We start from the raw sequence: 13,437 nt of genomic DNA, 5'->3' as shown, positions 1-13,437 counted from the left end.
GCTTTAAGCGCGGATGGCATTAATCCTTTCGAGGAGCAGAGCAGCAATCACAGCACATGGCCCGTGACTCTATGTATGTATAACCTTCCTCCTGGGATGTGCATGAAGCGGAAGTTCATTATGATGCCAGTTCTCATCCAAGGCCCTAAGCAACCCGGCAACGACATTGATGTGTACCTAAGGCCATTAGTTGAAAAACTTTTACAGCTGTGGAATGGAAATGGTGTACGTACGTGGGATGAGCACAGACAGGAGGAATTTAACCTAAAGGCGTTGATGTTCGTGACCATCAATGATTGCCCGCTCTCAGTAACCTTTCAGGACAGAAAAACAAAGGATACCACGCATGCACGCACTGTTTAGATGACACTGAAAGTATATACCTGGACAAATGCAGGAAGAATGTGTACCTGGGCCATCGTCGATTTCTTCCGACCAACCATCAATGTCGAAAGAAAGGCAAGCATTTCAAAGGCGAGGCAGATCATCGGAAGAAGCCTGTCATGCGTACGGGTGATCACGTACTTGCTATGGTCAATGATTTACACGTAATCTAAGGGTCCCGGCGCACTAGCTGTTCCGAATGACGCTGAGGGACACGCACCCATGTGGAAGAAGAAATCTATATTTTGGGACCTACCCTACTGGAAAGACCTAGAGGTCTGCTCTTCAATCGACGTGATGCACGTGATGAAGAACCTTTGCGTGAACCTGCTAGGCTTCTTGGGCGTGTATGGAAAGACAAAAGATACACCTGAGGCACGGGAGGACCTGCAACATTTGCACGAAAAAGACGGCATGCCTCCGAAGCAGTATGAAGGTCCTGCCAGCTACGCTCTTACGAAAGAAGAGAAAGAAATCTTCTTTGAATGCCTGCTCAGTATGAAGGTCCCGACTGGCTTCTCGTCGAATATAAAGGGCATAATAAATATGCCACAGAAAAAGTTCCAGAACCTAAAGTCTCATGACTGCCACGTGATTATGATGCAACTACTTCCGGTTGCATTGAGGGGGCTTCTACCGGAAAATGTCTGATGAGCCATTGTGAAGCTATGTGCATTCCTCAATGCAATCTGTCAAAAGGTGATCGATCCAGAAATCGTACCAAGGCTAAGGAGTGATGTCGCGCAATGTCTTGTCAATTTCGAGCTGGTGTTCCCACCATCCTTCTTCAATATCATGACGCATGTCCTAGTTCATCTAGTCGACGAGATTGTCATTCTAGGGCCCGTATTTCTACACAATATGTTCCCCTTTGAGAGGTTCATGGGAGTCCTAAATAAATATGTCTGTAACTGTGCTAGGCCAGAAGGAAGCATCTCCATGGGCCATCAAACAGAGGATGTCATCGGGTTTTGTGTTGACTTCATTCCTGGCCTTAAGAAGATAGGTCTCCCTAAATTGCGGTATGAGGGGAGACTGACTGGAAAAGGCACTCTTGGAAGTGACTCAATAATATGCAAGGACGGATATTCTTGGTCTCAAGAACACTACACAGTTCTACAGAACTCTACCTTGGTGACCCCGTATGTCGATGAACACAAGAATAGTCTGCGCTCCAAACACCCGGAGCAGTGCGACGACTGGATTACATGTGAACACATCAGGACTTTCAGCAGTTGGTTGGAAGCATGTGTCAGAGGTGACAACATTGTTTGTGATGGGTTGTACTTGTTGTCTAGGGGACCATCTTTGACTGTATTGATTTACAAAGGATACGAGATAAATGGGAATACATTTTACACGATTGACCAAGATCAAAAGAGCACCAACCAAAACAGCGGTGTCCGCTTTGATGCAACAACCGAGAGGGGAAAGGACACATATTATGGTTACATAGTGGACATATGGGAACTTGACTACGGAAATGATTTTAAGTTCCCTTTGTTTAAGTGCAAATGGGTCAATCTGTTAGGAGGCGGGGTACAGGTAGACCCATAGTACGGAATGACAACAGTGGATCTGAAAAATCTTGGGTACACTGACGAACCGTTCATCCTAGCCAATGATGTGGTACAGGTTATCTATGTGAAGGACATGTCTACCAGACCGAGAAAAAGAAAACATAAGGAAGTGAATACATCATACGATGAGCCAAAGCGCCACATAGTTCTTTCAGGAAAAAGGGACATCCTGGGAGTGGAGGGCAAGACAGACATGTCTGAAGATTATGAAAAGTTTCATGAAATTCCTCCCTTCAAAGTCAAGTCTGACCCAAGCATCCTGATAAACGATGAAGATTATCCATGGTTACGGCGCAATAAGCAAATGACACAAGCCAAGAAAAAGTGAAGACTTTCTCACGCAACTATTATGATGATACCATGCCAACTTTGTAACGGACGAGTATGATACCATTGTCCATTTTGTACATGCACATGCTATGCCAACTTTTTCAGAGTTCATTTGAAAACTATGAATTTAGGTTGAATTTTCTCTATAGGTGCATCTATGTTCATTTTTTTAGTAAAATGTTAATCACAAACTTGTGATTCACACAAATTTCAAAGAATTCAAATTTTAACTATTCAAATTTGAAAACTAATGGCACTAACAAAAAGTTTATAATTTTTCTAAAACTAATGGCACTAAGAGATAGTTTATAATTTTGCTGACCTAAAAGCAAAAAGAATTAAAAAATAAAGCAAAAAACAAAAGAAAATAAATAATACAGAAAACAAAACAAAAAAACTGGAAAAAAAATAGCAACAATAAGTATTTTGTTGTAAGTAGAAACAAAATAAAATAAATAAAGCAACAAAGAAAACAAAAAAACAAAAAAAGTGTTTTCAAATTTGAAAACTAATGGCACTAACAGAAAGTTTATAATTTTTCTAAAACTAAAAGCAAAAAGAATTGAAAAATAAAGCAAAAAACAAAAGAAAATAAATAATGCAGAAAACAAAACAAAAAACTGGAAAAAAATAGGGCTCGCCCCTGGCCCATGACCATTAGTCCTGGTTTGTGCCACAAACCGGGACTAAAGGGTTGCTCCTCGTTGCGCTCTGAGTTTAGTCCCACCTTGCCAACCGAAGGGCGCTCACACCGGTTTATAAGCTCGTCCCTCTCTGCCTTGTTGAGCTCCTCTCAAAGTGAAAATAGATGCCCCTATACAGGGAATTTGACCTAAATTCATAATGAATTTCTCTGAAATTCATAGAAATTGATTATGAATTTAGGTCGAATTTTCTCTATAGGTGCATCTATGTTCATTTTTTTAGTAAAGTTAATCACAAACTTGTGATTCACACAAATTTCAAAGAATTCAGATTTTAACTATTCAAATTTGAAAACTAATGGCACTAACAGAAAGTTTATAATTTTTCTAAAACTAATGGCACTAACAGAAAGTTTATAATTTTGCTGACCTAAAAGCAAAAAGAATAAAAAAATAAAGCAAAATACAGAAGAAAATAAATAATGCAGAAAACAAAACAAAAAAACTAGAAAAAAACAAAAATAGCAATAATAAGTATTTTGTTGTAAGTAGAAACAAAATAAAATAAATAAAGCAACAAAGAAAACAAAAAAACTAAACAAGTGTTTTCAAATTTGAAAACTAATGGCACTAACAGAAAGTTCATAATTTTTCTAAAACTAAAAGCAAAAAAGAATTAAAAAATAAAGCAAAAAACAAATGAAAATAAATAATGCAGAAAACAAAACAAAAAAAACTGGAAAAAATAGCAACAATAAGTATTTTGTTGTAAGTAGAAACAAAATAAAATAAATAAAGCAACAAAGAAAACTAAAAACTTAAAAAAGTGTTTTCAAATTTGAAAACTAATGGCACTAACAGAAAGTTTATAATTTTTCGAAAACTAAAAGCAAAAAGAATTAAAAAATAAAGCAAGAAACAAAAGAAACTAAATAATGCAGAAAACAAAACAAAAAAACTGGAAAAAAAAATAGCAACAATATGTATTTTGTTGTAAGTAGAAACAAAATAAAATAAATAAAGCAACAAAGAAAAAAAAACTGCCACCTGTTGGGCCACCACGGCCTGAATACGACTAGAAACCCAACCTGGGCTAGGATTCAGGCCCGCAGAAGGCCCAATAGGCCCACAAGCAGAGAGGTGTCAGATTAGGCCCATAGGCCTGCAGTTCAGAGGAGTTCGAGAGGGAAGATGCAGTGGAGCTTATAAACAGGTGTTGGTCGCTCTCAACTAGCGAGGTGGGACTAAACTCCCACCACCGCGCCAGCGCAAGGCCATTGGTCCCGGTTGGTGCCACCAACCAGGACTATGGGGGCATTGGTCCCGGTTTGTGCCACGAACCGGGACCAATGCTCCGTCTATATATACAGCACTTGTGAAATTTTTTGTTCAGTTCTTCGATCCCGCCCCGACGACGCCGCCAGGCTGCCCCTCTATGCCTCGCCGTCGCCGTCGTTGCCCCTGCCTCCGACACCGTCCCGCGCCGCCCAGACGCCGTCAACACCCCGCGCCGCCCCGACACCATCGCCGAGCGCCACCCCGCGCCGTCGCGGTCACCTCCCCGCGCCGCCACGACGCCGTCGCCGCCCCACCTCTGCCTCGCCGTCGCCTCTGCCTCGTTGCGCCCCAGCTGCCCCGCGCCGCCGTCGCCTCTGCCTCGCTTTGGTCAGGGCCGGCACCGCCCCCCTCTTCCCCTTGTTTTTTTTGCAAATATATATATGTTTTTTCCTGATTATATGTATATGTATGTGTGTATATCTGTTTATATGTCCTTTTTTGATTTTTTTTTGCATTTTTATAAAAATGTATATATGTATGTATATATGTTCTCTGTGTGTGTGTCTATATATATATATGTTTATGTATATATGCAAAAGATAGATTTTTAGAAAAAAATAGTATTTTTCTGTTCATAGATTTTTTTGGTGATATTGATTATTGTAAATATGCAAATGTTTGTATATTCATATGAACAATGAATTAGTCAAAACCTTTACTTTTTTAAAAAAAATTCTATTTGAACATTATTTAAAAAAACAAGCAATACTAATTCATGTATTTTTAAGAAGGAAGGAGAAGAAAAAGAATGAGAGGAAAAAGGAAATAAGAAGAGGAAGAAAGGAGAAGAAGAGGGGAGAGGAAGACGAGTAGAAATAAATAAGAAGAAGAAAAAAGAAGAAAAAGAAGAGGAGAAGAAGAAAGGAATATAGGAGAAGAAGAGAAAATAGAATATATTCTATTTTTTTTTCTTCTTCTCCTCTTTTTTTCTTATTTTTTTCTTCGATCTTCTCCGCTAGCTATTCCTTTCTTCTTCTCCTCTTTTTATTTCTTCTTTGTTTTCTTATGTTTTATCGGGTCTGTCGTCGTCGATATATACCTCTCCCGATAACTTCAACATGAGGGGGGGGGTCGATATACCCCCTCCCCGTTAATATTATTTTCCCATGTACGTATGTCGTGTCAATATAAACTCCCAATAACTTCAACACGTGGGGGGTCGATATACCCCCTCCTGATAACTTCAACACAAGGGGGGTCGATATACCCCCTCTCGATAACTTCAACACGTGGGGGAGGGGTCGATATACACCCCCTCCCGATAACTTCAACATGAGGGGGGTCGATATACCCCCTCCCGATAACTTCAACACATGGGGGGGTCGATATACCCCCTCCCCGATAATATTATTTTCCCATGTACGTATGTCGTCGTTGTCGATATACCCCAAACCCTTGAAGCGTTGTCGAGGCCACCCCAAACCCTAGAGAAGCAGCATCGAGGCCACTAATTAATATTAGTTCTACGTTTGCCACTAATATATCCATCTGTCACGTTTGAATAATAATTGCCATGTTGTAAATATTTGTAGAAACTATGGACACCGCCCGAGACGAAGTACAAGAAGAGTTGTTGGGGGACATAATCGCACGAGGAAGTGATGCCGTCTGCTCGTTGTTTCTCAACGACACCGATAGTCTGGAAGCAGCTGGCTATGATTATGATGGCTTTGGTGACCCAATGCCGGTGCAAGAAGGAGACCGTGAGGACGGCTCCGGTGCCCCAATGCCGGTGCAAGAAGGAGACCGTGATGACGGCTCTGGTGACCGAACCGAGTCCGGCCAGGTATATATATTAGTTAAGCCTGTGCTGACTAGCTAATTGATGCATTCATTGTTTTGGTATGTACACATATTAATTAATTCTTTATTCTTTTTTCTAGCCCTCCGGATCGAGCACAACATCGGTAAAGAGACGAGGCCCGAAGAAAAAGTTGAGCTCGGATGAAAGGTTTGAGATCATAGCAATCGCGCCTGACAGCCAACCGATTGAACCCATCCGGACAAAGAACGCATTTGTTGCTCAATGCGGGGTTCTGGTTAGGGACAAGATCCCGATCAGCATCCAGCAATGGTTAAAGCTGGCTACAGAAGACCCTGAGGTGTCTTATGTCAATGATATGCAGAAAAATGATCTTTGGACTGAGCTGAAGTCAAATTTCACCCTACCGCTAGAGGATGATCCGGAGAAGCCAGTTAAAGAGCAATTAATCAAGTCTTTTGCTCTTAAGAGGATGGCAGCCTATTTAGGAGGTGGAAGAAAGAGCTGAATAAGTTTGTCGATAAAAAATAGACACCATAATTCAAGGGCAGATATGAGAAGATCAGATATCACTGGCCTACATTTGTGGCCCACAAGACATCGGAAAAGAGTAATAAGATGTCGGCGACAAACAAGCAAAATGCTGCGAAGAAGAAGCATCACCATCGCACGGGGTCAGGTGGCTACCTCGTAGCCCGGCCTAAGTGGGTCAAGACTGAGAATGATCTGGTTGATAAAGGGGTCGAACCAGAGACAATTAACTGGCCAGACCGTTGCCGTACTTGGTTCTTCGGGGCTGGCGGAACCTTGGACCCTGTATCAGGGAAGTGCATTTGGACGGACGAGCAAATGGAAATACCAGTCAAGAGGCTTCAGTACTATATTGAAGTAGCGCAGCAAGGGACGTTCGTTCCAGACAAAGAGAATGACGAGCTCACAATGGCCCTCGGGAATCCTGAGCACCCTGGACGGACATGAGGCACGCCAGGCTCCATTCCGTGGAAGCCTAGGTTTCCGGACGCAGGCGGTTACAAATGCCACGAGAGGAGGAAGAAAGTGGAGCAGACCCAACTGCAGGCGCTGCACGCTAGGGTACAAGCGATAGAGGAACGAGAAGCAAATCGCAGCAAACGAACTGCCGAAGCTTCCCCCGAAGCTACCCCGCCATTTCAGCGGAGAAGCAGCGTGGCTTCCACCGAGCTGCTTCAGCCGGAGCATGTCTTGACAGCTCCTGCCGGATATCCCGTGGATGCTATCACGGAGTCTCAAAATTTCCACCTTATGACGCAATGGATTAATATGAAGGTCAAGGCGGTTGTTGGCTCTGTTTTTCCTATTGAACCCGGTGCAACTTTTCACTACCGGCCGATTCGAGAAGGATATGCTAGGGTGATGGTGGATGAAATAATGGAGGGATTTGAGGACCTCCAGCTTGACCACCCTACCGGTGAAGGGGAGACTCGGCTGGGTTCTGCTCTGAAGACTCCATACCTATGGCGGAAGGAGCTCATCAACCTTACGAACTAGACGCCTCCGCCTCCTCCTCCTCCGGCGAGTCAGGGCACTCCGCCTCCTCCACCGCCTCCTCCTCCGGCGAGTGACGATCAGGGCACTCGGCCGGCTCCTTCTCCGGCGCGTGGCGACACTCTGCCTCCTTCTCCACCTTCGCCGGCGCGCCCGAGCAGCCAGCCTCCTCCTTCTCCACCTCATCAGCAAGGGCGGAAGAGACCCGCCGCCGCTCCGGCTGCTCCGCCGCGTCGTAGTCCTTCTCCTCCGCCTCGTAAGCAAGTAAAGAAGACAACCGCTCCGTCTGCTCTGCCGGCGTCTAGCAGTACAGCCAGAGGCGGGAGGACATACAGATTCGGTCCTTCTCTTAAGACTCCAGAGAAGTTACCATACGAGAGGACCCCGGAGGAGAACGCCGAGATCACGCGAGAAGAAGTGAGGAACTTCTTTGAAGGGGTGAAAGCAAAGAAACATCCACCTCCGGAGGAGAAGGTAGATCTGGTGAAAGCGAAGCGCACTCTGGCTGCCCTGACAAAACTACCCAAGTCTCCGCCGAAAGGCAACTATGAGCGCATTAATGGAAAGGCATTTGCCGAAGCGGAGCGGTCAGGAAGTATTGTCAGTGATCAAAGGATGAAAGAACGATGAGCTGGGAAACAAATTGCCCAGCTCGGCGAACAAGCGAAGCAATCGTGCCCCCCGCTCAAGGTGCCTAGCGACATCGTCGCTAATGATCCGAGGATGGTGCCCGGTTATAGCAATCTTGGAGATTACCTGCCCGACGATGTACATTATGATTTCTTGGAGGTGCAGATACAAAGATACGAGTACGGGAAGCCTCTCGTGAAAGATGAAATATCTCTATCAACGATGATGAGAAGATTGCATGATTGGTACTTGAAAATCTGCAGAGAGTTTAGGGGGAGGAATACTTTGTATGTGAGAGTTAAAAAGGAGCATGACCTCGTTGGAATTGAACTGTTGCCTGTTCCATTTGAGGAGTTCTTTTAGTTTTTCAATCAATTGGCCCTCGATAAAGCAACGGTCACCTGCTACTGTCTGTAAGTAGTACTACTTCTGTCATTAAGTCTCTATATATAGCAAAGCTCTTTCATTGCATGTATTTATAATTATCCTCACTATATTACGCAGATTGAAGACCGTCGAATTGAAGAAAACACAAGTCTGTGATATTGGGTTCATTAACACAAATCTCATAGATGCAACTGAGGTTAAATTTCATGCCACGGATACCGAGGCCAACTTGCTACGATCGTTGGTAATAAATGAAAACAAAGACATAATACTCTTTCCTTACAACTTCAAGTGAGTGTTACTGTCTTGTGCATATTTGGTTTCCCTTATATATTAGTCAAGGTTATAGTAATGTAATTGATGAGTTATGCATGCATGCGCAAGTTCCACTATATTCTCCTAGAGATTAAGCTTGAGCAGGGAGTAGTAACTGTCTTGGACTCTAAACGAAAAGATCCCCAGGAGTATGCGGACATGACTCAAATGCTCGAGAAGTAAGTTAAATCGATCATTATCCACCATATCAGCAACTTTGTTCATTTCTGATATCAAGTAATTGTTTTCTTTGTGTGGCAAGGTTTGGAGAAAATTCACCAAAAAAGCTCCAGGACTGCCGAAGAAGCTGGAATTTAGACACCCGAAAGTAAGTACTATAGTAGCATGTTCCGCGCCTATCCTAGTGATTCAAGCGCTAGTTTCATCAATACCATTTGGCATTCTTGCTTATCAGTTTGATTGACCTCTATTTCTTGTAAAGTGGTTGTGGCAGGAACAAGGGAATGAATTCTGTGGATACTACGTTTGCGAGTCCATCCGCCACACGACCTGTGAGCGGGGCTACTCTGACGAACAATATGAAGTGCGTAAATAACAATATTCACAATTTTATTTTATTAACATCATTTGTGTTGAGTTTCATTCATTCATATATATATGTATTGACCCCCTTCTTCAAATTAGATGTTTCAGATGCGGGATGAACTCCTAGCACCAGCTCGCATGCGAGCAATTCAAGAGGAATTGGCGGCATTCTTTCTTGACCATGTGATCGCTGAAGACGGAGAATACTATGTGGACCATGCGTCCATATGTTAGAAGATTATATTTGTAAGAGATAATTATTGTATATATGTAGCCGGTAGTGTCGGATAGATATACAAGAACTTGTTGTTCGACCAATCTCTCGGAGAAGGAGAGGTGGTCGATATCACTTCTCTCTGTATGCATATGTGTTCATGACGATCTTCTGTTTCTTTCGTTTGCTTACTAGCTAGCTGGCGTGTCTAGTCCTCTCTATACGTATGTATAGTACGTAGCGTCGACCAAGCACGGACATAAAAGAGGACACTTCTCTCTATTAATTAGCTAGTTAACACAATATGTGAAACACCTAAATTAACCCCCCAAAACCCCCAACCCCCCTTCAAGAAAAAACAAAAACCCCAGCCACAGAAATGCTGACGCGTGGATGCCTATTGGTCCCAGTTGGTGCCACCAACCGGGACCAAAGGCCCTCCTGCCTGGGCTCCGCGCACAGGCCACGTGGAGGCCCATCTGTCCCGGTTCTGGACTGAACCGGGACTAAAGGGACAGGGCATTAGTAACGACCATTTAGTCCCGGTTCAGGAACCGGGACAAAAGGCCCTTACGAACCGGGACAATAGGCCCGTTTTCTACTAGTGTCATGAGTGACATGTATGAAAGAATTATGGACGGTGGCTTTGCCACAAATACGATGTTAACTACATGATCATGCAAAGCAATATGACAATGATGAAGCGTGTCATAATAAACGGAACGGTGGAAAGTTGCATGGTAATATATCTCGGAATGGCTATGGAAATGCCATGATAGGTAGGTATGGTGGCTGTTTTGAGGAAGGTATATAGTGGGTGTATGATACCGGCGAAAGGTGCGCGGTATTAGAGAAGCTAGCAATGGTGGAAGGAAAGAAAGTGCATATAATTCATGGACTCAACATTAGTCATAAAGAACTCACATACTTATTGCAAAAATCTATTGGTTATCGAAACAAAGTAGTACTACGCGCATGCTCCTAGGGGGATAGATTGGTAGGAAAAGACCATCGCTCGTCCCCGACCGCCACTCATAAGGAAGGCAATCAATAAATAAAGCATGCTCCAACTTCATCACATAACGGTTCACCATACGTGCATGCTACGGGAATCACAAACTTCAACACAAGTATTTATCAAATTCACAACTACTCACCAGCATGACTCTAATATTACCATCCTCATATCTCAAAACAATCATCAAGCATCAAACTTCTCTTAGTATTCAAAACACTCATAAGAGAATTTTATTATTAATCTTTTATACCTAGCATATTAGGATTTTAAGCAAATTACCATGCTATTTAAGACACTCAAAATAATCCAAGTGAAGCATGAGAGTTCATCTATTTCTTCAAAATAAAACTACCACCATGCTCTAAAAGATATAAGTGAAGCACTAGAGCAAATGACAAACTACTGCGAAAGATATAAGTGAAGATCAATGAGTAGTTGAATAATTATGCAACTATGTGAAGACTCTCTAACATTTAAGTATTTTAGATCTTGGTATTTTATTCAAACAGCGAGCAAAGCAAAATAAAATGACATCTAATAATATCAAACATCATGTGCAAAAGCAAAAACTTAGGATCAACCAATACTAACCGATAGTTGTTGAAGAAGAAAGGTGGGATGCCAACCGGGGCATCCCCAAGCTTAGACGCAAGAGAATTCTTGAAATATTATATTGGGATGCCTTGGGCATCCCCAAGCTTGAGCTTTTGTGTCTCCTTAATTCCTCTCATATCACGGTCTCCCTCAATCTCAAAAGTTTCATCCACACAAAACTCAACAAGGACTCGTGAGATAAGTTAGTATAAACCATTGCCAAAACCTTATCATACTCTAATGTAGAAAATCACTAAAATTATTATTCAACATTTCATACTAAATTCCTCTGCATATTTAATAGTCATATCCTCAAATACAATCATTAAAGAAGCAAACATATGCAAACAATGCAAACATAACAGCAATCTGCCTAAACAGGATAGTCTGTAAAGAATGCTACAACATCCATACTTCCCTAGCTCCAAAAATTATGAAAGAAAATTCCCACTGTAGTAAATTTATCAGATCTTAATATTCAAAAGGTTTCAACATTTTATCACATTCTGAATTTTCTAGGGAATTATTGCAACAGCGGTAAACTTTCTGTTTTCAAACAGCAACATGTATACTTGTAATATAGGCATACTAAAGGCTATCAATGCCACTTTTATTGAAATAAAAGATGCAGAACATTTTTCTAAATAAAAAAAATCAAATACTAACAAAATAAATTGACGCTCCAAGAAAAACACATATCATGTGGCGAATAAAAATATAGCTCCAAGTAAAGTTACCGATGAACGAAGACGAAAGAGGGGATGCCTTCCGGGGCATCCCCAAGCTTAGGCTCTTGGTTTTCCTTGAATATTACCTTGTGGTGCCTTGGGAATCCCCAAGCTTAGGATCTTGCCACTCCTTATTCCATAGTCCATCGAATCCTTACCCAAAACTTGAAAACTTCCCAACACAAAACTTAACAGAAAACTCGTAAGCTCCGTTAGCGAAAGAAAACAAAACACTACTTCAAGGTACTGTAATGAACTCATTATTTATTTATATTGGTGTTAAACCTACTATATTACAACTTCTCTATGGTTTATAAACTATTTTACTAGCCATAGATTCATCAAAATAAGTAAACAACACATGAAAAACAGAATCTGTCAAAAACAGAACAGTCTGTAGTAATCTGTAACTAACGTATACTTCTGTAACTCATAAAATTCTCAAATAAATTGATGGACCTGAGGAATTTATCTATTAATCATCTTCAAAAAGAATTAACTAAATATCACTCTCCAAATAAAAATGGCAGAAATTCTCGTGAGCGCTAAAGTTCCTGTTTTTTACAGCATGATCAACAAGACTTTCCCCAAGTCTTCCCAAAGGTTCTACTTGGCACAAACACTAATTAAAAGCATAAAACCACATCTAAACAAAGTCTAGATGAATTATTTATTACTAAAGAGGAAAAAAAGCAAGGAACAAAAATAAAGTTGGGTTGCCTCCCAACAAGCGCTATCGTTTTAACGCCCCTAGCTAGGCATGATGATTTCAATGATGCTCATATAGTAGATAAGAATTGTAACATAAAGAGAGCATCATGAAGAATATTACTAGCACATTTAAGTCTAACCCTCTTCCTATTCATAGGGATTTTTTGAGCGAACAACTTTTGAGAACAAGAATCAACTTGCAGAGGAAGGTAAAACAAGCATAACTTCAAAACTTTAAGCACACAGAGAGGAAACTTGACATTATTGCAATTCCTACAAGCATATATTCCTCCCTCATAATAATTTTCAGTAGCATCATGAATTAATTCAACAATATAACTAGAACCTAAATCATTCTTTTCATGATCTACAAGCATAGAAATTTTATTACTCTCCACATAAGCAAAATTCTTCTCATTCGGAATAGTGGGAGCATCATAGGAAACTCGAATACTATAAATTGTTTCCACATTAAAAGAGTAATGTTCAGAGAAAGGGTACTCATAATCATGAAAAGTTTTATAAATATAATCACTACTTTTCATAGCATAAGTATCATCACAATAATCATCATAGGTAGGAGGCATGCTATCATCATTATAAATTCGCATATCAAAACTTGGGAGACTAAAAATATCATGTTCATTAAACGTAGCATCCCCAAGCTTGGGACAAACATTAATTGCAGCAAATATATTCTCAAATATGTCATCCTCATCAAACATAGCTTCC

Source organism: Triticum urartu, chromosome 3 (assembly GCF_003073215.2).
Source record: "Triticum urartu cultivar G1812 chromosome 3, Tu2.1, whole genome shotgun sequence".
NCBI classification, from domain to species: Eukaryota; Viridiplantae; Streptophyta; class Magnoliopsida; order Poales; family Poaceae; genus Triticum; species Triticum urartu.
This window is presented reverse-complemented; position numbering follows the sequence as displayed.